Source organism: Neodiprion pinetum, chromosome 7 (assembly GCF_021155775.2).
Source record: "Neodiprion pinetum isolate iyNeoPine1 chromosome 7, iyNeoPine1.2, whole genome shotgun sequence".
NCBI classification, from domain to species: Eukaryota; Metazoa; Arthropoda; class Insecta; order Hymenoptera; family Diprionidae; genus Neodiprion; species Neodiprion pinetum.
Genome location: NC_060238.1, coordinates 24001907 through 24029036, shown reverse-complemented (window position 1 = coordinate 24029036; position 27130 = coordinate 24001907). Strand labels below are relative to the sequence as shown.

The window sequence follows — 27130 nt, the reverse complement described above, 5'->3', positions numbered from 1 at the left end:
GGGATTGGTTAACTCCTCTATAACCCAGCCTCGTCGTTCCTTATTCAAAGTGGATACGTAACTGCGTATTCGATTTCATCGCGAGGACATCTTTCACCCAACTTTCGCTCCTATAAAAACACTCCGAGAATCTCTGACTATCTTCTCGCTAACGCCTAACGCCGTCTGAACCCCTCCTCCCCCCACTCACTCCCTCCCTTCCTCCCCCATGCACTTATACCTTCTATCTACTACTTTTTTTTCCCGATCTTCTCAATTCGCCGATTTACGAATATCAATTTGAAACGTTGAATTTCGTTCCGTAGTCATGCACCGAGAGAAATTTTTAGTTCCGTTTACCGCTCAGTCCTTAAATATTTTCATTTTCTTACCACAATCGAAAAATATAGTTCTAGGTAGAAAAGGTTACTTTTCAATTCCCGACTAGATCAGGGTGAAAAAACAAAGTCTTTGGAGTTTGCAGGGTGGAATTAAGGAAGCCGAGATATAAAAAAAAAAAACAAAGACGGTCTGTATATGTAGCGGGGAAATTAGCACACATGCAAAGGGGCGTGACGAATCCGACGAAGAAAGGTGAGATTCGCGTCTCGTCGAAGGCGAGACACCTCGACACACCTACGAGGGTGAGGAAGGGCGAGGGAGAGGGACGGCACGAACCTAAAACTGTAAAACTTGGGTAAAAGTCGGTAACGTACGGGAATAAAATTAACGATGCCCTAGGCGGTTATAAGGGAAAAATCGTAAGGAAAACTCCGGTCGTACGATTCGACGAGTTTTCCTAGCTTCTAAGTTTCTCCCGTGCGAGCGAGCCAAAGTTCGATCAGGTATCAAAGAAACGATCTGAATTTTTCGCTCCGTTTCAAGCTGCCGATATCTGCGATTCGAAAAAAAAGGAAAAAAAAAGAAATTAGAAAACATTGAATAACAATTTTAAAAATTAGAAGAACGTGAAGAATTTTTTTTTGTTTTTGATTCTTACGCAAAGGATATATTGTCCTTGTTGTCCAACAGTGATATATTATGCCGGGCTAGAGCTTCTAGATTGGGCGACTTACAAGTTCGAGTCTACCTTGTCTGACGATAAAGGTCATATGGGATGCTTTGTTGAGTGTCAAGACAATGGGGGGTTGGAAGTTTGACATTTCGTAAGTCAATCGCTGGCCCCTAACATTTATTATTATACAAAGAGTTTACACGTGATATACATCCACATATTGTATACGCATGTGTATTTTATGTATGTATATATATATATATATTTTGCGGGGTGGAACCCATCACCCTTCGACTTGCAAGGAAAATCTGTCGAAAATTTTCGTTATTCCCTTAATAGGTCGTGTGATTCGAATTTCATCGTTTTATCCCGCAAGACACGTCGTGATTGTGAATATTTATGACACTCGAGTCGTAAATATCAAGATAATAATACATTTGCATCGATATTTCAATATTTTTGTATTGTTTAAACGTGCGAGAAAGTGGCAGAAAAATTGCAGGTAAAGCTGTTGAAACGCGAAATTGAAGGGGATGAAATCGAAGAAATCTACTAGGTTTTTAAAAATAAAAAAAAAAAAAAAAGGTTTCAAATTAATCATCGTTATCTGTGAGTTTTTCTTTGCGATTCAAGAGTTTTTCTATTTTTATATCGTTGAAGAGATATTCTCGTAGCGTAAGAATAAATAACACAGGTCTGCAGGTTCAAAAAGACAGCAGAGGTTTTCTATACTGTTTCGTATAGATTTTTACTCACTGAAACCGGGGGAAATACTAAAAAAATTTCGTCACGTCAGGTTTTTTCTCAAACTCGTATTCGTAGTTTCATTTCCAGTGAAACTCTAACAGAAAATGGAAACCGAAAGCGTCTTCGGTGTGTTACCAAAGAGAGAATGATTGTTTAATTTTATAAGAAATATTGTTCGGTTCGTCGTAACGAAATCGTGGCTTTTACATTATTGTTATGCATTTTTTTTTTCACGCAAACACCTTGTACCTTGCAAAATTACCGTACCTGCCGTAGGGAAACGAAAGTGATTTTTAAATTCAGCAAATTCGAAAACATAATATTTACCAAAAAACATCCCGTGCAGATGGAATAAAATAATTTTTTTTACAGATCTGTGTAATTTGACGAATACTCGACGTGTGGCTATTTTATCGTAATAAAATTGATGAAGAGAAACAAAAAAAAAAAGAAAATAAAATTAAAGTATCGATTTTCGGCCGGCAATTGAGGGAAAGGAAGATGAGCGGAGAATTCTATTCAAGAAACGTAAAACGATCACTCGTTGTGAAATTGCGTCAAGTGCGAGGAAGTTACGTGACGTTTGAATTCTTTGTGAGGCAGTCAAGTACTTGCCTACCTACGTACCAGGTACATGTACACGTATAAGTATATGTATATGTATATACAGGGAAACCGAGGCCATGGGAAGCTTCGTATTCCGTTCAAGATGAGGTAAGAGCCAAGAATCGAGGAGGAGGACGAAGCGTGTTGGGCATCCTTCACTCGTCCCCGATATTGGCTCACACCCACGTGAATCGTCGAACGGAACTTTTCCCCAGTGTGTTTTTCCAAATAAACCAACACCCGCTTGCACCCTGAACGGCTAGACATCCACCTTGGGCTAGATTAGATTATGAACCCGTTTCGCTCTGTAATTGAAAAATCCACCCCCCCCCCCCCCTCCCCCTCACCGCCCGTTTTTTCCTCTCCTTTTCTTTGGTTCGTTTCTCTTTCGCGGGATTGAAATATCTGCGTAAAAGCTTTTTTTTTGTTGTCACTATTATCATTTCCCGATGCGGGGTATACCTATAGACGAGTAATGGAAACTGATCGGGCAAATCGGTATAAAATGAAAATTTGCCCGAAAAACAGGGTTTAGGAAAATTTCGGTCTGCATGTCTGTGCGACAAATTTCCGCGACGATAATAAAATTTGGAACTTACACGATTTTACAATCAAATTATGGGGGATGACAAATTTCCACGTCACGTTCAATTTGAACTTCCGGTTCTACCGAAAATAAATCGATACTCGATTTTTTTTATCGAAAAACGTATACTTTATTCTCCTTATTGCTTTTTCTAAAGTAAACGGTTATGTTTGTCAATTTATGAACTTTTCGTTTTTCAGAGATTCCTTTTCTCTTTTCATATCGATGAATAGTATCGCGAAACAAACTGTTTTTCCGATTTTTTTTTTTTTTCTATTTATTCTTCTCACGAAAGACAAAAAATTTTAAATTGATGATCGACGATCGATTATACCGTGATGATGAAGGGGGCGGTTTTCAGGGGTGGGGGTCGCAGTATCACGAGGGGGAAACTTTCAGTGTAACAAATGCATATAAACATGAGGCTTCGCGCTAGGGGGAACATAGCGATATTTTTATGTGTCGGTGAATCCACACCGTTCATAAACCGCGGCGATGTGTGTGGGGGGAAGGCAGCGAATTGCCGGATGAGACATACCCCGTGTATTTCACCTAACGAACAACTTCCTTTCCGCGGTTCATTGCCTGTGCGCCAACCACCCACCTCTCCGCCCTCTTTTACACCCCCGCGTTTCAACCCCCTGGGCAATCAGCTCGACGATGTTTATGAAAGACAAAACGAAAATGGAAAATATAAATGAGAAAAAAATTTCGGATACATGTATAAAATTGAAAAATTTGCTGATTGATGCAATTTGTTTTTTTTTTTTTGTTTTTTTTTTGACGTTTTATTTCGTCAAAAATAGGAGACTGGAGATTGTGTTCACAAATTAAAGGCTTGATTAACAGTGATCGCCGATTCGAAAATTAATTGAAAAATTCTTTTACTTTCTCCCTTTCTTTCCTTTTGTAAAATAATTTTTTTCCATTTCTTATACCGTTAAAAATTTGAGACGGTTAAAAAAGAAAATGATCATCATTTTGTCGAGTGTATAAATGATATGATGGTTTTAAAAAATTTAATTGTTTCTTGAAACCGACAAGAGCCAAAAAAAAAAATATAAAAAAAAATTTCCAATGTTCCGGCAAATTTGAAATATAAGGTTAATCAGCTGCCGCGACTTACGGACTGATGTTCCAACAATATTGAATGCCTTTAAAGTCGACGAGACGTAGAAAAGCAAGCTCTGAACATCACGCGAAAGGTGACGACGAGTCACGTCGAGCTTTAAACATTAAAGTTCGGGCTGTACGCCATACGATATTTCTCTCCCGTGATCATCGTTGTCGAAATCGGCAATTGTTCAAAGAGAAATATATTCCGTACGAGTGTGTAACGAGATGAGGACGCAGTTCGGCGGTGTTTAAAGGCCGACTATGTTGGGGCTGGGGAGGGAAATACCGGTCAAATTGTTTCACGCAGCTTTCAACAATGGGAGGGGAGATCCCGTTCATCGTGTATACGTATACATATGTGTGTATATATTTATGTACGCATATACGTTGTGTATACATGTATGTATGTGTGTGTATATATATATACGCCGTCGTGCATACTCGGGAACGATTTATCTTTTGCCGAGGCTTTCACACAGCTTTTCCTCCTGTATTTACGCGCCCGTATGTGTACGTACGTATGTGTATGTTTGTAAGTATGCCCACCACCGACTCGCGTAATCATTTCGAAACGTTATTTCAAACGGTATAATACATACCGTGCAGAAAATTACATTAACATAAACGCAGACCGGAGATCTACGAGCTGCAAACGCGTCAAAGATCCCTCTAATTTACATCAGCGATAATTCTTCACTTTATGTATATTACAGGTATACGTCAAACACGCGTCGTGTTGGAAATGAAATTAACCCTGGAAGTGTTGAAGTTTTATTTGGTTTGTCTCAATTTTTTTTTTTTCTATCGTTTTTCACTCGCTTTCAAATTACAACAGGTGCTTCGCATTCGTATAAATTGTTCAAAAGTTTCGAGAGATCGAGGTTGTCGATGTGGTTATAAAAAATTATCGCTACCGATTCCCTAGATTCTCTTTTGTTGACTTTTTTTTTTTTTTCGACGTAATTTACATCTTATCATCGATTCAAACGAAACGTGACAAGATAACGATATTCGTTTACTCTTTGAAATAATACTGGCAGTGTTTACACAGCATGCGCATCTCGTGTACAACCGATATAGTTGATGAATTTGAATGCGTTAACTGTGTTATAATTGCTTCTCGTGCGCCGTGAAATATTTAAAGTTATGTTGGATGAAAATTTCAAATTTGATCGAATACGGTCAAAAAACTCTCTGCAAGGGGATTGAGGGGTCGCTGATTGGATTCGCCATTCTCAATTTTTAAAATCTGATTTCAGATTCCTAGTCAGCTACCCCAAAAACTTGTAATTTATGTCAAACATGTATACGTGCAGCGGGGTAACTTTATCGGAAATGAATTATTCCGTCAATTTTCACGATTCTATTCAATCAATTTGTTTCTAACAATAATAATTTACATTTTATCGTAATAATTACTCTCCAGTATTGAAAACCTGTTGGCATACTATCAGAAATAGCAAAAAATCGCAAAGAAATATTTTTTCAAAGTTCTGTAAATATACAAAAAAAAAACAAAAAAAAAAAAATTGAAATAAAATAGGTGGTAAAAATACTCACCACTGCGACTAAAAGTGTTAGATCCTGGATCAATTGCACCGAGGCGTGCAACCCTTTCCCTCTCGCGTCAGAAACCACTCCTATAAAAACAAAAAAAAAAATAAAAAATTACCATATCATGATAATAAGAGCTATTCGCACACGTACGTTATAATACTGCAATGGCAAGAAAAAGAAGAGATTACCTGGCGATGTTAATTTTTTATTAACGAAGAGGAGAGAAAGAAAGAGATAGATATCTTGGCATGCTCTGAATAAATTTCCTCATCCCTTCACCGTACGTTCGGTGTGATAATACGAACTGCTGCAGCTGATGAAAAACAAGCTTGTTTAAAATTTTGGTGCTTCTCATTTACTTAAGTCGAGAAAAAATAAAAAGAAAAACACGAATGAGGAAAGAAAAAAAAAAGGGGAAATGGCAAGAGTGATAGAAGAAAAAAAAAAGAAAAAAAAAAAAAAAAAATTCGAAGATGAGGAAGCAGAAAGAAAACAGGCGGCTTGATTAATTAAAATAATGCGATTCCGCGTTCCTCCTTACGAACACTGTATACGTATAGAATTATGTCAAGACCGTATTATATTTAAAGAAAAAATAGTAATCAAGTTTCAAAAATTATCAATTCATTTTCGCGGTTGTATACATATGTACACATACATACCCACGGTGTACACGATGTATGGATAATAATGTTTGGGTGGGGGTGAAAAGTTTTTGGAAAAGGTTGTATACGTATATATATACATATATATATATACGTGGGTATAGGATATATGTAATATATAACTTCCGAAGTATAAAGTTACTACATCGAGATGATCCGGTGTTCGTCTCAGGGATCAGGCCTTGGATAATATTTGACTTGTCAAACGCCATCGAGTGTGAAGGAAGATCAGAGAGAGGGAGTACCGAAGGCTTTGCTGTTAAGTAAGTGGTTAAGAGGTTGACGTCGTTGGTAATGGAATAAAAACACTCGACCCCCCGCGATGCTTTCCGTGTCAAGAAACTCCCACCCCCCTCTTTTTTTCACCTTCCTTCTCAATCTCTCTCTCCGGAGCTTTTTTTTTTTTGTTCATTTTTTCATTTTTTTCATTTATTTTTCTTTTTTTTTCTCTTTTTTATTCCCCTTCTTATACCATTTTTTTTTCTCGCACCTCTGTGTATATAATCCCAACTATAACCCAACCGTCGTATAATCGGAAACGATAGAGGGGTAAAGAAAATAAAAATATGAAATTTTAACCCTTACTCAGGAAAGAGAAGAAAAACAGGAGGAAAAGAAGGTAAAAAAAAAAAAAACAGTTGTTGAGAAAACAGGAGAAGGCTGTACAAATTTTTTCTTTCCTCTTTTTTTTTTTCTTCGACCTTCGTCTACTAGAGTTTAGCGAAAGTTTATGAATATTGAAAAAATATTACATGATTTGTTTCAATCAATTTGTTTCCAACAACAACAACTTACATTATAACGCAATAATTACTCCCGAGTATTGAAAACCTGTTAGTGGATTATCAGAATTAGCAAAAACGTGTAAAGAAATATGTTTTGAAAGTTCTCTAAATATACAAAAAATGTATGCAAAATATTTCGACTTGCTGATGCGAATTATCGTTGCTGATGAAAAACAAGCTTGTTCAAAATTTTGGTGCTTCTCGTTTACTCGAGTCGAAAAAAAAAAAATAGAAATAAAAACACGATTGAAGAAAAAAAAACGGGTATAAAACAGACGATAAGAGTACCTACCAGTACGACTCAAAGTGTTAAAGATGTTTTACACAATTCGTTTAAGTTAGACCGTGTAACGAAAAATAGTCTGTAAAAATGAAGAGTGATAGATTCGTTGTTTCCGCCACCTGTAAAAAAAATTTTCCAGACAAAAAAGCTCTCTCAAAAGCTCCTTGTTCGATCTCCGAGTTCTAGTCCCAAAATTATGCGTCAGTTTTTTCGTCACCACGACTCTCCTCAAAGCGTTCGTACGAAGTTTGGGCCGGATTACGTGCATGCACTGAATCCTCTCGTCGGCCGTGGGTTGTCGGGGGGGGGGGGGGGGGGGGGGGGGGAGGTACTGGCCGATTTTCGAAGATCGCGAAAACGCGTCGGTGATACCGGGTGCAGAGGTGGTTTCCTTAGGAAGGCGGAGCCTCGTCGCGCGTCGAGGGCACGAGCGGATAACCGTAGGGGTAGAAGCAGCGGCAGAGGTTCTGCCCTCGTATCTGGTGGTGGGGACTCCTGGTGGACGCAGTTTCCGACCGTGGCCCCGTGCAGTAACCACGCGGTCTAAAACGCCGCGACACCCTCGCTACGTTGCTCCGTTTCCCCGTTTTTACACCTCGTGGAGAATCCGTGCCGATGTCAATTCGCCACGTGAAACGTTCTTCGATACTTTGAAAATTTCGGAGATACATTTTTTTTTTTTTTGTTTTTAAGCTTTTTTTTGCTTCTCTTTTATTCTCTCTTTGCAATTGTTGTTTCTTGTGGATCATTCTTCGATCGTGCGTGATTAGAAAATTTGGCTATCTTACACGTGCGGATTTAATCGATCGCCGATATGTATGTGAGGTAAATGGGGATGAATTTTTTTAGTGCGGTTTTTAACGTTTATCGTTTGTATTATACGTGATGCATAATCGCAACGAATTGTGTTATCGATTAAGCAGTAAATCGTTCTACGTTACAGTTTGATAGAAAAATCGTTGTTACAGGTTGAAATAAAGTTTTTCTTTTTAATTCGCATTTTTTCTTGTATTGTTGTTGATTAGTTTTTATCTCTTCCATTTTTTTTTTTTTTTTTCTTTCCATACAATTATCAATCGGGCAGAGTTTGTTCTACGATTTACGTTACATGTATGAAAAGAGGATACAAAGTCGATGCTTCGAGTTGGTAAACTAAATTCGCGTTGAAATTTTAACGTTACAGCGAAGTGGATTATCATTCACATGTGAAATAATTTTATACTATCTATTTTTAACTATCGTTTCAATGAGAAAATTTATTCTAATGTATTCCTTACTCCACGTTATGAATAATAATTTATAACCATGAGTGGGAAATTTTTATCAGACGTGAAATTTAATTGATTACTGGTTATACGCATATTATATATACACTAATTTTAAAACAATTGTACAAAAAGTTTTGTGTATACATAATACAGCATATATATATATATGGTAAAGACGAAGATAAAGTTGAATAGAATGCAAAACGTGGGTACAAATCGGCGTAACGAGATTTTTTGCATTCCCGCGCATTTCATTACAGTAAATTTGTCAATTTTTATCGGACGAAATTTGCTACCTCAAGTCCGTTGAAATTTGTCAACAAAATAAGCAAACCCACTTTCGATTCGTTTTCAGCGTATATTATAAGGATCTCTGTTAAAACTTTAAATTATCGTACAAACATTACGTCAATATCAAAATTCGTTAACCGTTTACCGGCGAAGAAAGATAAATTGAAATTTTTAAATCAGAATCAAAAAGATCGGTAAAAATTAACTTCAGGTGTAATTCAGTATAAACAAACAAATCGTACAATTATAATCAATCGAAAGTAACGATCTAATATTTCTGTGAATATCGTGATAAGATTTCCATGTCGGAGGCCAATATGCTGTGACTAAATATCTGCGAGCAGGTAAGGATTGAAATTCGACGCATCGTTGTAAAAGAAAAATAAGAATATCCCCACAATTGGTATTAAATTTTGTTTTAAAATGATTTTCAGACAGAATTAATAATTCAAGAGAGTTCCCCGTGGCCCGTGAATTGCCTCCGGGGGAGTTTGAATTAAAGCAAATTTATAATCCATTCCGAAATGTAAACGCCAATCACTTTGAAGTGAAAATATCTGAAATTAAACGAGGGTTTCCCCGAGGGGGTGGTAACGTGGTGTAAAACGATTACACCTGCCGATCGATCCTTGATATGTTCTTTGAAAATCGTTTAAAAACCGCGTCAACTTTGGTCCTCTCTTAACTCTTCCGTGAATTTTTTCATCCGAGTTGAAGGAGAGGTGAAGAAAAAAATTCAAGTCACGTTACATTCGCACTGAAATAAAACGAGACACGGTCCGATCTTTTTTTTTTTTTTTTTTCGTTCAATCGGAAAACAAGTCCGCTTTCATAAACGTAACGCAATTTTATCTACGTTCTTGGATTCCGCATAGAATATTCATATCGTACGTGAGTACGAAATGATGTCTCGATCGTATGCATAAAATATGTTGTCTGCAGAGTAGCTGTATAAAAGTAATCGAATAGATCTCGCAAGCGATGTACGTTATGCAGGGGGTGGGGGAGGAGGAGGAGGAGGAATTCGATACCCATTCTTAATACGAGAAATTGAATATTCTTCGTACATGGGTATTTGTTGTTGTTATTATTATGATTATTATTATACCTGTGACTCTTTTATCGTATAAAACGTCAAGTGTGGATCGTAGGGAAGAAGCAGGGTGAAATCGGTGCTGGATGAATAGAAGGGGGTAGCTGGAGGTATTCCTCGTATTCTAGGAGGCAAAATAACCGAGGAAAAACCAATTGAGAAACGCTTCAATGTATCTTCCGCCGCCTTTCTTCTTCTCTCGCATTCCTAATTTCAGAGACTTGTACCTTCTGCCCATTCGTACGTATAAAGCTCTCGGCTACACACACGACCGAATAACAGATTCCGGTGAACCCCGTCTCACCTTTTTCTTCTTTTTATTCTTATTCTTCGTCCCGGGTTGTTTGCCTTTATTTATTTTCCACGAGGGAACCTCCGTCCTTACATACTCCTGCGGCGGTCTCTCTTTACACGTACACATACGTACGTATATCTTTATGCTGAAAAATTCAGGAAACAATATTTCGTTATACGACGACACCGCGCCTCCTTATTTCCGCTTCCCGGCTCTTTGCTTTCACGCTAAATTATCGCACTGGTCGCGATGTACAATGTAAAATAAAAAAGAAATAAAAAAATAATAATAATAAGTAAAAAAGAAGAATTTCATCGTTTTTCATGCTTTAAATTACCGGTCACGTGGGCTTCGGTAAGGGATTTATTTTGTCGTAACTGTTATTTTAAACGACCACGTATACAAATGTTAGAGACAAATTATGAGATTTTTTTCCACTTAACGAAATTGATACGTTTAACATAATTTTTGCTAGGTAATTTCGTTTAACGTCGAAATTTTAGTACTAAATGATAAATTTTCCGACTCTTCAATTTCGCATAACCGAGGAAATTAAACGAGAAGCGAAAATTCGTGACCCAATTTGTTCAGGCATTCCTGACTTCGTTGTTCGGTGTTTAAAAAGTAACTTGTATTTCATGAATTAATATTTACGTGACGAAATTAAATTTTGAAAAATTTTAAACCGATTCGGAACAAGCGTCGATGTCCAAGCTTTTCTTTACAATTCAAGAATTTTTTAATCTTTAAATTTTTGAAAAAATTTTCCTAGCTTCGTGTACCTACAGTAATTTCAAAAATCTTAAATGGTAATAAAATCAGTGAAAGGTTTTCATTATTTACCAACCAATCTCCTCGTAAGTACGGTTATTAAATTGTTCCGGGATGAGGAACAAAGGGAAGAAAATTAAGGAAAACTAAAATTTGACGAAAGTAATCGGTTTCTCAGCTGTTATACCGGCCAAATGGTTTAAGGTAAAACAATTGAAGGTAGCGGGCTGCAATGGCGGGGATTCGTTGCCGAGGTGGTGTACAAGAGGGCGCATAATGGCTCCGATTTGTGGTGTTTTGCTGAGCGGTGCTCAGGCGAGGCAGAATCGTTTAGCACGCGATCTACTCGTAATTCTGTTCTCGGCACGCCACCGAACGGATAGAAGCTCTTTCCACCCTTACGCACCCATACATATTTTCCTCAGCCATGCCGACGTGTTACTTCTCCACTTAAACCAATTCACACACCCCCACCTACTGGGTGTCGGTTTTTAATTGCGCCCCCAAATCACGATTGCATCTCTCTTCGTTGCCGTGTGACGAACGATCGTTCCAGCCTTTTAAATCTCCCTCCACCCCCTCCCCCCCCCCTGTTTCTCATCTGTAACATGTATTTGACGTATGACTTTTTTCTTTTTTTTGTATACTTGTACAGCGTGACGGACATTTTTCAACAAAAAATTTCGGCGCTCGGGTTTACTCAGGGACGATAATTCTCGTTCAAAATTCTGCTCAAAAAATGCGTGGTTTTTGTCGGGAAAACGGAAAGTTAATTCGGAAATCGAAATAGATGAGGAACAGGTGCGATGATAAAATTTATCCTCATATTTTTGATGGAGTAAATTATTACACCAGTCAATGCGAAGTTTGAGTCTGGGCTTAAGTATAGATGAGAAATTTCGATTTCTTCCACGTAGCTAATAAAGAAAAAAATAATTTTATCAGATAAAGATTGTGTTTGTAAAAATTAGAAAGATTTTTTGGATTTTAAGAAAAATCATCCATTTTCCAATAATTGATCCAATAATTGATAATAAACTAAAAATGTAAAAGTATTGACGAACAAAGTTTGAAAATGAATATTTCTCTTTCTTCTTCTATTTTCGTACGGACTTTCTCGTATCAAATCCAAAACGTAATCTCGCATCACGCTCTCATTGTACTGCCACCGATAACGTCAACAACGATAAAGTCCATCACATTTTGGTAAAAACGTTTTCCCTTTTCTTCCGAATAGGCACTCGTATTAGCCATCAACCAAAAACTCGAAGACTTATTTATCAACGTAAAAAAGACAACGTAAAACATACTTTACAAGTAATAAATAAAAGTTTCGGTTATCATTCGATGTATAGAACCGAAATTTGTCTGTCTCCCATAGAAGCTAAGAAAATTGAATATTTTTGTTATCGATGTAAAGAAAACAAAGCAAGAGTAAATCTTTCTTCCGGTGGGATTGGTCATATTTCGATTCACCGTTGCCACCCTGTATAAATTCGCCGGGTAACTAGCCTCAACTTCCTCCCCATTGCTACCGGGCAATCGTCACACACGCGAGGCCTAATTGACGAGTAGATTGTTAACACAGGTTGCACCGAACTCCTTGGCGATTTCCCCCGTTTCTCACCCTGCGCCCCTTTTTCACCCCCGTCAGTCGGGGCTCTGATGTATAAGCCTAACAACACGGGATAAATTGATTACATCGTAACGTTTCGCACAAGATACCAGCCAGTCGCCTCTAATCACTTGATTCATCTCTTCCCAGAGCTAATCGTTAATTTTTTTTTTTTTTGACAAAGAGTTCATATTTCTTTCGTCGAGTTTGTGACAGTTGATCAAAGGCGTCGGGAAAAAATTCCAAGATTTTTGTGAAGTTTTCCTACCGAGGTACACAAATTTCATGGATTAAAATGCGCGTTGGAAAAATCTTTGGTACGATCAAGTTTCCTCAAGTTTTTTTTTTGTTTTTTTTTTTTCATATCGAAACTGCCATTTTGAAACGGGATATCGTTAATGTTCGAAAAGTTTTACAGCCGAACGCGCGTCTTCAACGAATATATGATTTCTTTCGTCAAACTTCTTAAAGAGTTTTGGACACAGGTTGGAAGATTTTTTTTTTTTCTTACAAAAAAATAAATAAACGAGCATACGAGCGACGAAACATGCTTCCAAGTTTTAGTTGGTGAGATAAATCCGAAAGACATTATACGTGATTTTTGTACGGTAACAATACAAGAATAAAGAATTGAAATACAGGTAAAATTGAATAACTTTATTCCAAGAATATGAGGTACAGTGGATTCTACTCTACGTACTTACACATATAGAAAAAGGAAAATGCAAGTATATACGTTGAAAGTTGGGGAGAGTTTTCATCTACGAATAAGTCGTGGGAGAAGTTTACGCAGAGAAGATTTCGTTCCCTTTCCTCGGCTGCGGGTGTTGAGGAGTCGGAATGGGAGGGGATGGGGGGTTGGAGCACGTTCACGTTTCAGGGCGCAATTGAAGGTGGACGCGGGAAAGTCCCAGAGGCGACCATAACCCGGGTGTGACGGGAGTGACATTACTCACGTCATAACTCCGCTGCGCCGCGTCGTAGGTATCGCCGTGAAAACTACCCTCTTCTTCCGCCCCCCGTTCCATCCCTCTTTCTCGACCCCTTCGCCCTTGGCTATGGGGATTGCGGACTGCGACTCCGACTGCTGTCGCACGACCGAGTTTGAGAGAGAGAGAGAGAGAGAGAGAGAGAGAAAGGGAGCCACGGCTTCGAGCTGACTGCGCTTTCGCTCAAATTGTTCCCGTTAAATTGCAGAGAACCGAGTAATTTGGTGTACATTGTGTCACCTGTAATTACAAACGCTGCAAAGTTATTGTTATATTTACTATATACCGACCGAAAGCGAGTAGAAATGTACTCACGGTATTGCTTCATTTTAGGTATGTAGGTATATGTATATATATGTACGTACACACTGATACGTCATAACGTTGCTTGCCGGCTTCACTTGCTTTTGCTTCTCCGATTCGCGTATAATATCTCAACGTGGTTCACGACGATGAAATAGACCGACTCTGCAAACCAATTGTCGCAAAATCGAGTCATGTTTACGATTTAACGTACCGCATATAATTCGTTGATTCAAACTGTAGTCACTGATTAGCTTGTTTGTACTTATACTGCCCGTTTACGATCTCTTCGTACTCACACGGGTATTACGTATAGTAGGGTGGTTCGTTTTTAAACTTTTTTTTTTTTTTTAAATATACAAGAAAAGTTAAAAAACGAACCACCTTAGTATAAATATAGTGCTTTTGACAGTATTCTATGGCCACGTTGATTCCCATTAACCAATCATAAGGTGTATTTCTTGGGAAATCTCTCCAGTTGGTTTAAAATTTGGTACCCAATACTCGCTTTGAGTTGTAGTAAAAAATGCGGTTTGTGCAGCCAAGAGTTGTTATGACACCAACTTCGAGGGTGCGACGAAGTCAAAGCGACGCTATTTTGGAGAGTCTGTCGTTTTGTAGTTGTTTATGATTATTAATTCTACTGTTTGTAAAAAGAGAAAAAGAAAACGGAACGGTGACGGTTTGGGTGGAACTACAGAGCACCCTGTGCGTGTTATGTGCGGTTGCGTGTAGGAAGGACGCCATGTCCATACCATGGGTTGAACAAATGTTTGCGGTCGGTCGGTCATCGCATCGCGCCCACTTCGCACGGTTCGTTTCAATTAAACTTTGGCGAGAGATAGAGGCGATCGCCCACCCGGGGTGAGTCGTCTTCGATTGAGGATCCAGGCTAAGGGGATAAGGGTGGATCGATCGATCAGAGCAGGCATGTCTATAAACACCGAGATGCGCGTCATTTTACAAGTAAACCATCAGCCATCTTCCGGATCTTCGAACGTCCAAAGACATTGGCGCAGATCAGGAAGAAAAGAAATTAGCGAAAAACACTCGGGACAAAGACGACCGATGGACGAGGGTGAAAATGTGCGGGGAAAAAAAACGGTTATCGTCCAGAAATCTCCTTTTTCAAAATTCCCCTTCCCCATTATTATTCTGCATTTATCTATGTTCGTACAGTTATTTATTCATTTATTTGGGGAAACTTTGTCCAGAGGAGATTTTGTCTTGGAGATTTTATCGAGGCGATTTTATCCGGGGAGATTTCGTCGCAAGGAGGGTTCTGAACGGTGACCGAAAAGAACAAAAAAAAAAAAAAAAACACAATACAAATCGAGAGGTGGGAAGTGGAAGCGTTTCTAAGAAGACTTAGCACGTGGTACGATATCCGTTGGTGCTTTCCAGACTTTGTCACATATTGCGTTTCGCTGGGCTGCTGCTTCTTCTGGCGCTTTTGCTACACGGAGAGAAAGTCATTAGAAGACGAAGAAGAAGAAGAAAGGGAGGTGGTGGCGATGGTGGTGGTGGTGGTCGGTAAGTATCGCATGGCCAGTGGCCATCGGGAAGGGTGGTAGCACCACCTGCTGGACGCAAGAACGTCTCTATAATTGCAAAAAGTCCTGGTCTTCCTTCGGGGGGCGGTGAACCGGGTTCCCCCGCAGGGTATGAGTTTGCTTATGAGTGCCAGATGTTGCCCGGCCTTGCTCGCCCCGCGTACCGTAACTTATCTCCGACTCGTAGCTGGAAGGTGCTCGTCCATGGATAGCCAGCAGGACCCTCGGTTACCTTCTCCAGCCGCAATTGTCCTTCGTCAAGGTGGCTCCTGACCCGTGGCAGAAAATTCCCACTTTGTTGCGCCCTAATTCTTCATCCCTTCTTTTACCCTCATCGCTGATCATAACTCCCGGATAACCTAATAAACGAAACTTTTGCCAAGGAGGGGTGATGAATGCTACGCAAAAAAAGTCACCAATTCGAGTCATCGTTACTGAAAAGCTGGTGCACAACGTCACGGCTGGAAATTTCACCCTCGCGAAGCTGAAGTGCAGCCGCGTCAAGGAGGGAATAATTCTCGTTGAATTGTATGATAATATTATTGTGTATCTAAATATCACCGTCCGACCACCTTGCCTGTCACGGTATATACCCCGTGGCTTATGGCGCACGCGTGTAACGTTGCGAATATTATATACACATGCGCACACATATATATTTATTTATGTATTAAACGGGTATTATTTATACGCCGGAATACCCGATGAATATGCATTGTTTTGGTGGGGTAGTAGCGAGGTGTCGAGTGCAGAAGCGTCGCTATCACCGCCTCATCAATCACGCACACTCCCGTAGAATACCCGGGACACCCGTACCCAACGCCCGTTCCAGTTATAGTACGCCCACGTCATCTCTCAGCCCCACCCGCGTCCTGTGCCCGCAATTGACACTAATTTACGTAATTTTTTCACACGGCGCACATGTCACCCCAACACCTCCCTCCATCCCCCCCCCCACCTCCACTCTTCCCAACTCCGACTCTTCGTGATCCGCCCTCTTCATATCCCTTAAGCGAGAGACGACGAACGAAAGAAATAAGCTGACGTTCAATTGGTCACAATCGTTTCTGTGTTGTAGTTTTGCTCTTTTATTTCAATTCAATTTATCGCTGATCATCACCTTGGTACTAGTTGAGGACATATTCGTTCGGTACATGTAGTCTGAGGCTATTATCGTTAATGGTTGAGGTAGAGGTGGTTTTTTCATCCGCGTAAACATCAATATTCAAACATCAAAGTTTGTTACAAACTTCTGACCAATACTTGCTAAAAGTCAGACTTTAGGATTCGGAAAAGGCGTAGTTGAAGAGGTTAAATGGTCACAAATGGTTACAAATGGTGCGTCGTCAGCTACTATAATATCGTAAAATTCATTCAATCATGCACTTGTCGGGTGAATTCAACCCATCACTGACGCTAATACCAATTTTGGTCAGGTCTCTGTAAGATAGAGAACTTTGTTTTTTCACAAAGTTGTGTTCTCACCGGGTTGCAGAGACGGGTATTTAATGTTACATTCATAAGATGATCGGTCTGTGTATTCGCGACTTAGTTACGAAGTTCCAAAAAAATAAGAAAAAAAGCAGTTGACCCTGCGGCGTTGATGCGGTGAACGAACATGTGCGAGCCTACATCGTTGCGGAGAGATAGAGATAGAGTGAGAGGGAGGGGGGAGAGGGACGTGGGGAGATGGATGAGTGATTCTCGCTGGTCTGCTCGACACTGTTGGGCGTCTTCCTCTTTTTGACATTTAATTATCCGTCGCGTCAGACCCGAGGGTTAATTTCCACCTCTCGGCCTCCCTTCCGCCCTTCAACATTCTAAAAAGAGAAGGGTGTGGAAAAAAAAGTATCAAAATTCTCACAAAGTCTGGAGATAAATTGCAACGTACAGTTTCATACGATGAAACGTTGATACACGATCCTTCCTACTCTGGTCGTTGAAACTGTAGTGAAACATGTCTACATTGTACCGCAGGTGCGTCAATATGCTATTTGTGATTTTAACTCTGGCGTTAGTTAATGTCGATTCTGGTTCAAATGCCTTCTATCACAAGACCGCGAGACTTGTTCACCAAAGTGCAGAGTCTCCTTTTCATCTTTCGAGTCTCGGTGAAACTCGACAATGGCATATCGCACAATCCGTCTTAAAGTTGAAGGACAAGATGCGGAGTATCGAGTTGCGTTCACCTCGGTGAAACGATGGGAAAACGGTGCCTCGATATTCATCTACTCTGTAGGAGAAGATCTTGAGTCGGGAATACCGCTATGCCGACCAGAAGCTTTACTCGCAAGCTCTAGGCTCCTATTCTCGGACCAAGTAGAGGATCCGAGCTAGCCGCAGCAGCATCAATTTGACCGATGGATTTTCAACCGCAACGAAATGTTGGATACCGTAATTTCCTCCGCGCATCTCCGTGCCCCAAATCGTTGGCTCTCTGGACCTCAACTCCCGTTAGAGACTGGACGAAACGTTGCGTTTGTTCGTCCAGGGTCAGCCACGGGTTTCCCCTCGACCCTGGTTCTACATCTATTAATACAACCCATCCTGCTCCTGTATCTCCGTGTGATTATTAATTGCATTTCATTCCGGATCGCAAGGGCAGTGATCACTGTTTGGTAGTTGGTTTTTTCGCGCATCGATGTTTTCGCGAATGGTTGCACTTCACAGACAGTAGGATAGTCCCGAATACATTCATGGTCGTTATCGCATTTTTTGTCGCTTCCACAGCTTGAAAAGTCTCGAAAACGAATGAGAAAAAGGGGTGGCCAAAATTTCAGGCTACTATTTCAATTCTAATTTCATAATTTTTTACGGTCAATTTGTTTTTTCTTAAATCGACTGTCAGTCGGGACGTCGAATCCTGAGTGTCCGTAGCGCGGATCGGAAATCTGATTGACTTTAAACGTGAAATGATTCAGTGGCTGGAGAAAGTATTCGGAGGAATAAACACCGCCGATTGAGTGACCTTTATCCACTACTAACTCTGAAAAGAATGTAATAAAATAAGAAGATGTCCGAGATGAATCAAGTTAAAGGAAAATTCGTGCATCGTTATAATCTCTTAATTTTTTTCCATCCACTTGATTACCACCCGCTTTGCAATGATTTTTACGAGGGGGAGGGGGGGGGGTGTATAAAAAAGAAAAACGAAAACACACCCCGTGAATGCGGGAAAGCCTCGACGCGGACTTATTGTTAGGTCTCTGCAGCTCTCTTCGCTCAACGATCCGTGTATATAGCCGGGCCAGAAAACCACCGCGGAATTTAACGTACAAGTCAAAGTCGTTCCGAGGATCGTTATCCAGAAATTTCGGGACCTGCTCGCTATACCTACTTCTATGGGTCGTTTGAACCTCCGCCGACGCCAAAATACTGCCAGCCGCCGAATGCGGGCTTTGCACTTTCGAACGACCAGGTCTCACCCTCTGTTTTTTGCTAGGATAATTTTTTTCACTTCCCGTTTCTCTGTTTTTAGAGAAATAAGGAAGTTATTGTTATCACTGCGAAAATGAGAAGTTTAGTTTTCACTAGATCTTCACATTTTTAAGTTTAGAGAACCGCCTCCAATCATTTTCACTATGCATATATTATTTTAAATAAATATAAATTTGGCATATTCAACAAGCTGAAAAAATACTAAAAACATTTGGATTTCGATGAAAATTGGTACTCGTCGGTTTCTTGGGTGACTGATCACGAATCTGAAGTCAGATTGTGAAATCCAAAAAAAAAGTTCTAAAAATATTTCGATTCTGGTAGAAATTGGTAAGCGGAGGTTTTGTACGGTCACCGATAACAAATCCAAGGTAAGGCTTCCAAAATTTGTAATGGTGGATCCATAATGGTGGTTCAAAATAAAAATAAAAACATCCTTATATTTTCATGTAAAATATGGTATCCGAGGGCTTTAAAATCGTTAATCACGAATCTGAATTTGTAGTTCGAAATTCGAATTGGATATCATCATTCTTTTTTTCCTCTACGAACCTGAAACTCGCAGTGTGAGAACGGGAAGATCGAAGGCTGGCTCATGGTTAGTCTAATTGTAAGGCCGCTTGTTTTCTCGACGATTCGACACAATTCAACCAGTCCGATATAACTTTATGCGCAACAAAATGCCTTAGTATGACATCGTAGAACAGTGACTCTCAAAAAATTATCTCGGAATTCTACCTAAACGTGTGGACTGTACAACATACGCACAGATTCCGAAGTGAACGTAATCCTCGGCTAATTGTCATCCTCGGTTTTGTTGCGGAGCGACTCTATTACTCGGTGTTTGCGGGAGTAGTTGAATGGTTTCTGGTTTCCAATTACAACCCTTATAAACCGTGGCAGGCGGGGTGAAATCGGGGCGCGAGGAGGCGGAGGAAGGGGGTGGAACGTCGGGGTCTCGAGACAAACTCTTCGAGTAGAGGAGAGGCAATATCTGGAAGGAAGTCCGCCTGGCAGAAAAATGAGCCCGGAGGAATGCCGGGAATTGCCAGACTTACGGTCAGACCCCAGGAGACGTTCCGCTCGCTCCCTCGCCGCCCCCGCAGTGACCCCACCCCCCCGCCCTCGCCACCGACCCCTTGGCTTTCTGCCCCGGGGCTGAAACTGCGCAGCCTATATCAGGTCGCGCGACGTGTCAGGAGAAAGGGTAAACGCGAGAGTACGTCGTAAGAAGAAGATCAAACTTTACGGCGCCCTGGAGGCCGGTAGAAAACCACCTCTCAGTCAGCTTCATTCCGCGCCCCCTTTACCCATGTATCTTATTCTCACCTGCAGCTGCCCTTCCAGGCTTGGAGAAGAAATTCAACGGCGAAATTCATAAATTGATATTCTCAGGAAAAGGTGACACTGAGAGGGGAACGTAGATCGAGATATTTCGTTCTCTGCATCCTTTCGCGACTCATTTTCGTCAGTCAATTTTGTAAAGCTTTTAATTTTACGGCGGAAATCTAGTGTAGAGCTTGAAAGGGTGCCGCAGCATCCTCGTAGAAATTGGCTCCCGGTCGAATACGCTGGATGTCCAGTATGTTATATGTGCGTATCCTCCCGATCAAAATTTCTTATGGACACAAGGCCCAAAAGTCACTAGTTTCCGAGATAGAGGCTTCGGTAGGGGGTGGATGGATTTTTTGATATCTTTGGATTACGCCATTTTTACGAATTACAAAGCTTCAAGGGGGACTTGAAATCAAATATATCACGCGTAAAAAATAGGACGAGTTGGGTTCTTGTTCTTTACGCAAAATCTGACGTTGCACCTCCTTCCGGTGAACCAGCGAGTTCACGGATGGAATCGATCACGGCTTTCTAGCTATCTTTGAGAATCGACCGTGCAGTTTTTTGAGTAATTTGTTTGATTTCAAGTCTCCTTGAAGCTTTGTAATTTATGAGAATCACGAGATCGATAGATATCAAAAAATCTGGACACCTTTTTTCCGAAGCCCGTATCTCGGAAACTAGTGATTTTTGGGACTTGTGACCATGAGAACTTTTTATCGGGAGGATATGTGCCATGATATAATAAAAATCCAGCCAATTCGACCGGGAGCCAATTTCCATAAAGACTCTGGGAGGTCCTTTGAAAGATCGTTCACAATTTCTGAACTTTACGCATTTTATTCGAAACGATGTTATTTTTTGTATATATAAAACTTTTCGCCGCAGCTTCGAAACCATCGACAGGATATCGAAGCTGTCGAGTTCAATGTGATGAAAAAATCAATAACGGCGAGTTTTTTAAGCGAATTTTGTATAAGATCTGATTATACCCTTCATATATCCCGGTTGGGAACAAAAATCTGAGGTGAGAAATATACTCTTGGTGAATATCGGTAGGTGCTCATGGCGCAGATGGGGTTTTCCCCAAAGGGGTATGTATTGTCTGCCAAGGGGGTCCCCCTCACTCCGGAGCTCGTAAAACCGCAACGCTTCCTCGCTCCAAGAACCTGTACGCACGACGGCGAGTTCGTATTACTCGAGCTATGTAAATGAATTTCGTTTAATTATTCGGGGTGCGGGTGAAGTCGGCGTCGTCGAGACGAGGGTAGTTTCAACGCGGCTTCCTCCTACCCCCTCCTAACCTTGCCCACACGCTTAAAGACTTTCGGGATTCCCCAACTACGGTTCAACGACTTGATGTCGTTTTTTTATCTCCTAAATTATTTTTTCAATCAAACGGATTAAACGATTTTTCATCTTTAGATATAGAACGACGACTTTTTCTCGAAACGTTGTAATTTTCGTTCGGGATTCTTTCTTCATAGCGCAAGGACACAGTCTTGGGTCATCCGTCACGTCAAGCGAATAATTTTCAAGCGTATACGCGGGTGAAATTTCGTCGGGAACGCGTGAATTTAAATGCCTGCCTCCCATTTTTTCCCGCTCTTACTTTTTTAAACCTAAATAATGGAGAACGTTACCGGAACGGAAATCCCGGTGATAAACCCGGTAAAAATTATATCTCAGATTTTAATTACACGAAGGATGGAAGGGTCAGAGAAGGAAGGAAGGAAGGAAGGAAGGAATGAATGAAGCAAGAATGAAACGATGGTAAAAAAAAAAAAGGGAAGGAAGAAAATAAAAACGCGACAAATCCATACAAAGATAAATATACAGATACACCTACAGTTATGCTATTGCTTGTGCAATTTTTGACGCGCATTGCTTATTTTTTCTTCGCTTATGCATCGTGGTTTTTTTCGCCCTGTATGCATTTCACGTTTCATCGAAACGTCTAGACGCGTAGATTGTAATCATTGACGGTTATTTTTCTTCCAAGTAAAAAGGCAGAGGGACAGGTAAGGAATCCAGTTTCCTCGAGCTGCACGTTCGCCTTTACGTTCAAACTTCGGACGCCTTCGTCGCTGTTGTGCAGCAGTAAACTCCTTTGTGCACACTTTACACGGGTTCAAATTGCCACGCGAATAGCCCTGGAACATGCAATATTCCGGCGTGCAAGCCAGACTCGTATTGCCGCCTTTGGATCTCTTCCGCTTCTTTTCTACCACTTCGCATCTTGAGAGGTGGAAATTCGTTTATTAAAGCTGCATTAATTCCTTCGCTTAATACCGTAGTCAAAGTCGATTCTAGGCCACCGTGTACACGCGTTTCGCGATAATTCCCCCTAATACCTTGGCTCTATAACGCGTCTAATGAACCCTGAAGAGTCAACCGAACAATCGCCATTTAGTTCGGAAACGGTAAATTGTCTGCGGTTATTGGTTGGTATAGGTTACATAACTTTTCGAATGCCGGCAGAGCCATTCTGCTCAACTTTATATTGTCTCTGAGCGGTGGAGAAACAGTTTTGCCTGGGCTAAGGTGTTTATTGAGAGAGCGAAAGTTTGTAACGCGTTTCGCGTCCGATCTAATTAATCGTATTAATCGATCTGTTTGTTCGTTATTCTATCCATTTGCTATTCTTGACACTGTATTGTAAGTATAATTGGTGCTTCGAACGCCGTTTTGTTTCCAGCGATTGTGAAGATCCTCATTTTTATGTTCAATGAATAATATGTGTGGTTAGGAATATTTTGAGATGTGATAACGCGATGAGTCGAATAAATTGCTCACTGTTGTTATACTCTGTCAAATAACGCGGGTGGACGTCTCTAGTGCTGCATATATAATGCATACTTTATACACGTATGCACGTGTTATATAAAATGTTCGTTATAGTTTCCCGCCCTAGAGCAGCAGGGGATGGGAGAAAGAGGGGTAAAGAGAGAGAGAGAGAGAGAGAGAGAGAGAGAGTGCTCGGAATTTAATTTAGACCTTGATTTATATTTTAGCGGCCCATAAAATGGGGAAATAATTTGTCCCTTTAAAGCGTACGAGATGGGCTGGGCTTCCTCTTCCACCTCACTGCTTACGCGGTGGTTCCCCTACACTTGGATAGATCGACTCCAGTCATCCTCTCGCGCCACTTTACCGAAGCGCTGAAACGGCTTGCTGAGAATGCAAATCTGAAAACAAATTGAAAAAGATGAAGAAAAATAAGAAAAAAGAGTAGAACTTCTCGATCCGATGATATAGCTACTGTGACATCATTGAGACCAAAATTTTTACGAAACTGAGAAACTGACAAAGAAGGTATCCCAGTTAGATCTCTCCGAATTCATTTCTTTTGCAATATGTTATAGTATAATAGAATAAAAACTAACCGACACGTATATTTTTTTATCTGACATTAAACACTTTAAGGGGGTGAAACCGTCCACCAAAGTAAGGCGTGTCAAGGGGCGATTTGACAGTTTCACCCACAAGAAGGTAATATTTTTTAATAAATCCAACTGGAAAAGTTTTCTAGCCAACTAGAACTTGACAATGTAATTTTCTCAATTAAGTAAAAAAAAAAAAAAAATGCCAAATCGTTCCTTGACATGCCTTACTTTGGAGGGTGGTTTCATCCCCTTGAAGCGTTTAATGGCAGATGAAAAAGGGTACGCGTCGCTTAGTTTATAGTCCACTATAACATTTTACAAAAGAAATGAAATCGGAGAGATCGACCTTGGATACGTATTGATCAGGTTCTTTTCATCGATGCGAATTGATCAGTAACATTGCGGTGATCGCGAGCTCTGGGTACACCTCGACGATGTTGAGCCCCCCTCCCCCACCCTCGTTTCAATTGAGATCCACGACGGTATTTAATGGGCAGTGTCAGCCGTAGACATCTCATCCTCTCTGTTGAGCAGTGCTGACTCTGGGATTCATTAAGGTTGGATGGAGGTGTTAATATAGTGAACATTGCCGGTGTAAACGGCACACCCAGCCTTCCAGCCCCCCTACCAAGTCCTTGGAAGACGCGGATGCCGCACCGTCCCCATTCCTCGAGGAAGGTGTCGGAGGTTGGAGCCTCGTGCCAGCCGTAGTTCGAGTCGGGAGCGCGGGCGGGACTCTAGATGAGGCTATGAAGCTAAATTGCCGTAGCTGCCACCCTCCTCTCTCTCTCTCTCTCTCTCTCTCTCACTCTGTAAGACGAAAACTATTAGCTAAGATTTAGATATAGAGCTCATCTCATCCAAGTTCACCCAGGGTGTCGTACAGGCGTTCCTTTGGCTCCGGCTTCGGGGACGACAGGTCCGTACATACCTTATCTCGCCCTCTCTCGTCAACGGGTTACATTGTCCCCTGCCATGTCATTGAGTTTCAATCAACCCAACCATATTCTCTGTTAATTTTAACACCTCAACGCTTCGGAATATTAGCTCTGAGCCAGATTAACCCCTCGATCGAGTGACTTAGAGAACCCCTGCATTAATTTATCCGGGATCATCCCGCGGGAACGACTTATCTGAACCCTACGTTATGTTTGGTATTTCTGCAGCGTCCAGATTCCCGTTTACATTGTTTCAGAGTTTTACCGTATACTTTAGTACGAATCACTCGTTACGCTACCGGAACTTTACTGTATGGAACTACTTTGATTACTTTACAAAGTCAAACGCCGACTGCTTAGCAAGTGCTAGGAGTGAATAAGTGAGCGAGAAAGGAAATCTCTGACTTGAGTTCAAGCAATTAACGAGAAACACATTTACTTATATTTACACCAGAGGCTGATCATTTGCCGGGGTTCATGGACTTGGAGGATTTATTTGTGAAAAAAAATTAGCTTTTTAAAAATTACGTATAGGTACATTTCACGGTGTTGTTACGAGATTATTGATACCAGACGTTCTAAATTTGAAAAAGTATATCGAAACTCACGTGAATAGCGTCCTTCGCAGAAGCTGTGAGGTATCGTTAGTCTGGGTCGGGTTAATCCGGTTAATCAGCTTCAAGATGACCTCTCATCAGTTCAATATCTCGTCTAATCCGAATCTACAGTGTGTAATTTAATCTACCTTCGATGTAATTTGTGTCCGATGCGATGACACTTTTAAAACCACTCACGTGCATCATCTCACAGTGGTGTTATTTTCCTCCGTTGGAAGAAAGACGGGATTAATGATGATAATTTCACGTGAATCTTATCATTTCGTTTTAGAAGAACGATTGGAAACACACGAGTCGCGTACCAATCCCACGATTTGGTCAGTCGGTGAATCGTTCGTCCGAATTGTTCCAGGCTTGGAGGGGTGCTGATGTCGATAAGCCCGGAGGCCTCGGGTCCTCGGCGTCTTCCCCTTGTCGGTCGGTTCAAGCCAACTCGAGCCACCGACTCTCCAGGAGTTTGGCGTAAGGGCGCAGCCTTCTCCCTCCCTCCCTCCCTCCCTCCCTCTCTCTCTCTCTCTCTCTCTCTCTCTCTCTCTCTCTCTCTCTGTCACCGAGAAGCAACAAGTTGCCTCTATCCAACGACCACCCGCTGCCTGCCTGCCCCCGACCCCCGTCGCCCTCGTCGCCAAGCCCCTGACGCCCCGGACGTCGCGTCGCTTCCACCATTAAATCATTTTTAAACGTCCTCACGATCACCGCGGGTCGACGTTTATTCGAGAACGATAAAAGTGGAAGCCGGCAAGAACCATTAATTTCAGTTTTTCGCAGATTTGTTATCCTACCCCTCCGTAGAGCCTCGACTAAAACCTGCTCAATCTCTACACCAGGGTTTTCATCCTGCTGGTTATTTTGACTTTTTATTTCAGCCAACATCACGTTCGTCGTTTTCGTCACTCTTTACGCGGTCGTATTGCTAGATTTTTTTTTTCCGATATGCTTTTTCCGAATTTCATTCGTACATGCAGTTCAAAACTCGGAGCGATAAACTTTGATAGAAATTTCCGAGTCCCAAAATCGATGTCGAATAAACGATTCGAAACGTCAATTAATTTCGACTTCATCAATGGTTTTTAGAAATAGTTTTCGATTTAGGTGCAATGAAAATCTGACGTCACGAGCGGCAGGTTTGAATGTATTTCGTGAATTATGACCAAAGCAGAAAAAAAAGAAATTAAAAATAGACCGCAACCAAGTGGAAAATGACGAGATTTGTGCATCTTCGTGACTTACGCGGATTTTAATTTCGGTCAGAGAAGTAACGTTCATAGGTTCAAGAATTCGCATACAGAAGCTTTTCGCGTCTCTAGCCACCACGTTGATCGGTAAAGCGGGTAAAACTATGCGAAGCATGCCGGGCGAGTCTGGCTTTTGCCGAGAGATAGAGAGAGAAAATTGTAGAAAGAGGAAGAGAACGAGAGGGTTGAAAGGTCGGTGGCTGTTGCAAGAGTTTGTTGGCGGGCCGCACTCGTTCGCCCTCAATAACAGTAAAGCTTTCGGCTGTCAGCGAGGACTCCCTCGACCTCGAACCCGACCTGGACACTGGGAGGACGCGCGACCCGGACCAGTTGACGGACAAATTGATTGATTGATTGATTGATTGATTGGTTGATTGATTGTTCGGTTGAACAACCGGCGACACTCCACCTCTCGCTGCGCCGTTCAACACTGGCCAAAATATTACCCCCTGTTTTCGCCGTGCTTCCTCTTTCTCTCTCTCTCTCTCTCTCGGCGCTTGTGCACCCTCGAAAACCTTTGCTGCTTTCACCTTTACCTTCATCCACACGCCCCTGCACGCCAACGCTTGCGTAGGATGATTTTCTCTCTATCTCTCTCTCTCTCTCCCTCCCTTCTCTCCGCACCAACGTTCTACCAACAACTCCGTCCTCAAACAATGATTGA

The 27130-nt window shown here is 41.2% G+C and overlaps 1 protein-coding gene across 1 annotated transcript in view; it reads left to right on the top strand.

Annotated features, from left to right (window-relative positions):
- LOC124223162 (lachesin) overlaps positions 1-27130 on the top strand; it is a 179943-nt gene that overhangs the window by 83247 nt on the left and 69566 nt on the right. The window lies entirely within an intron of this gene.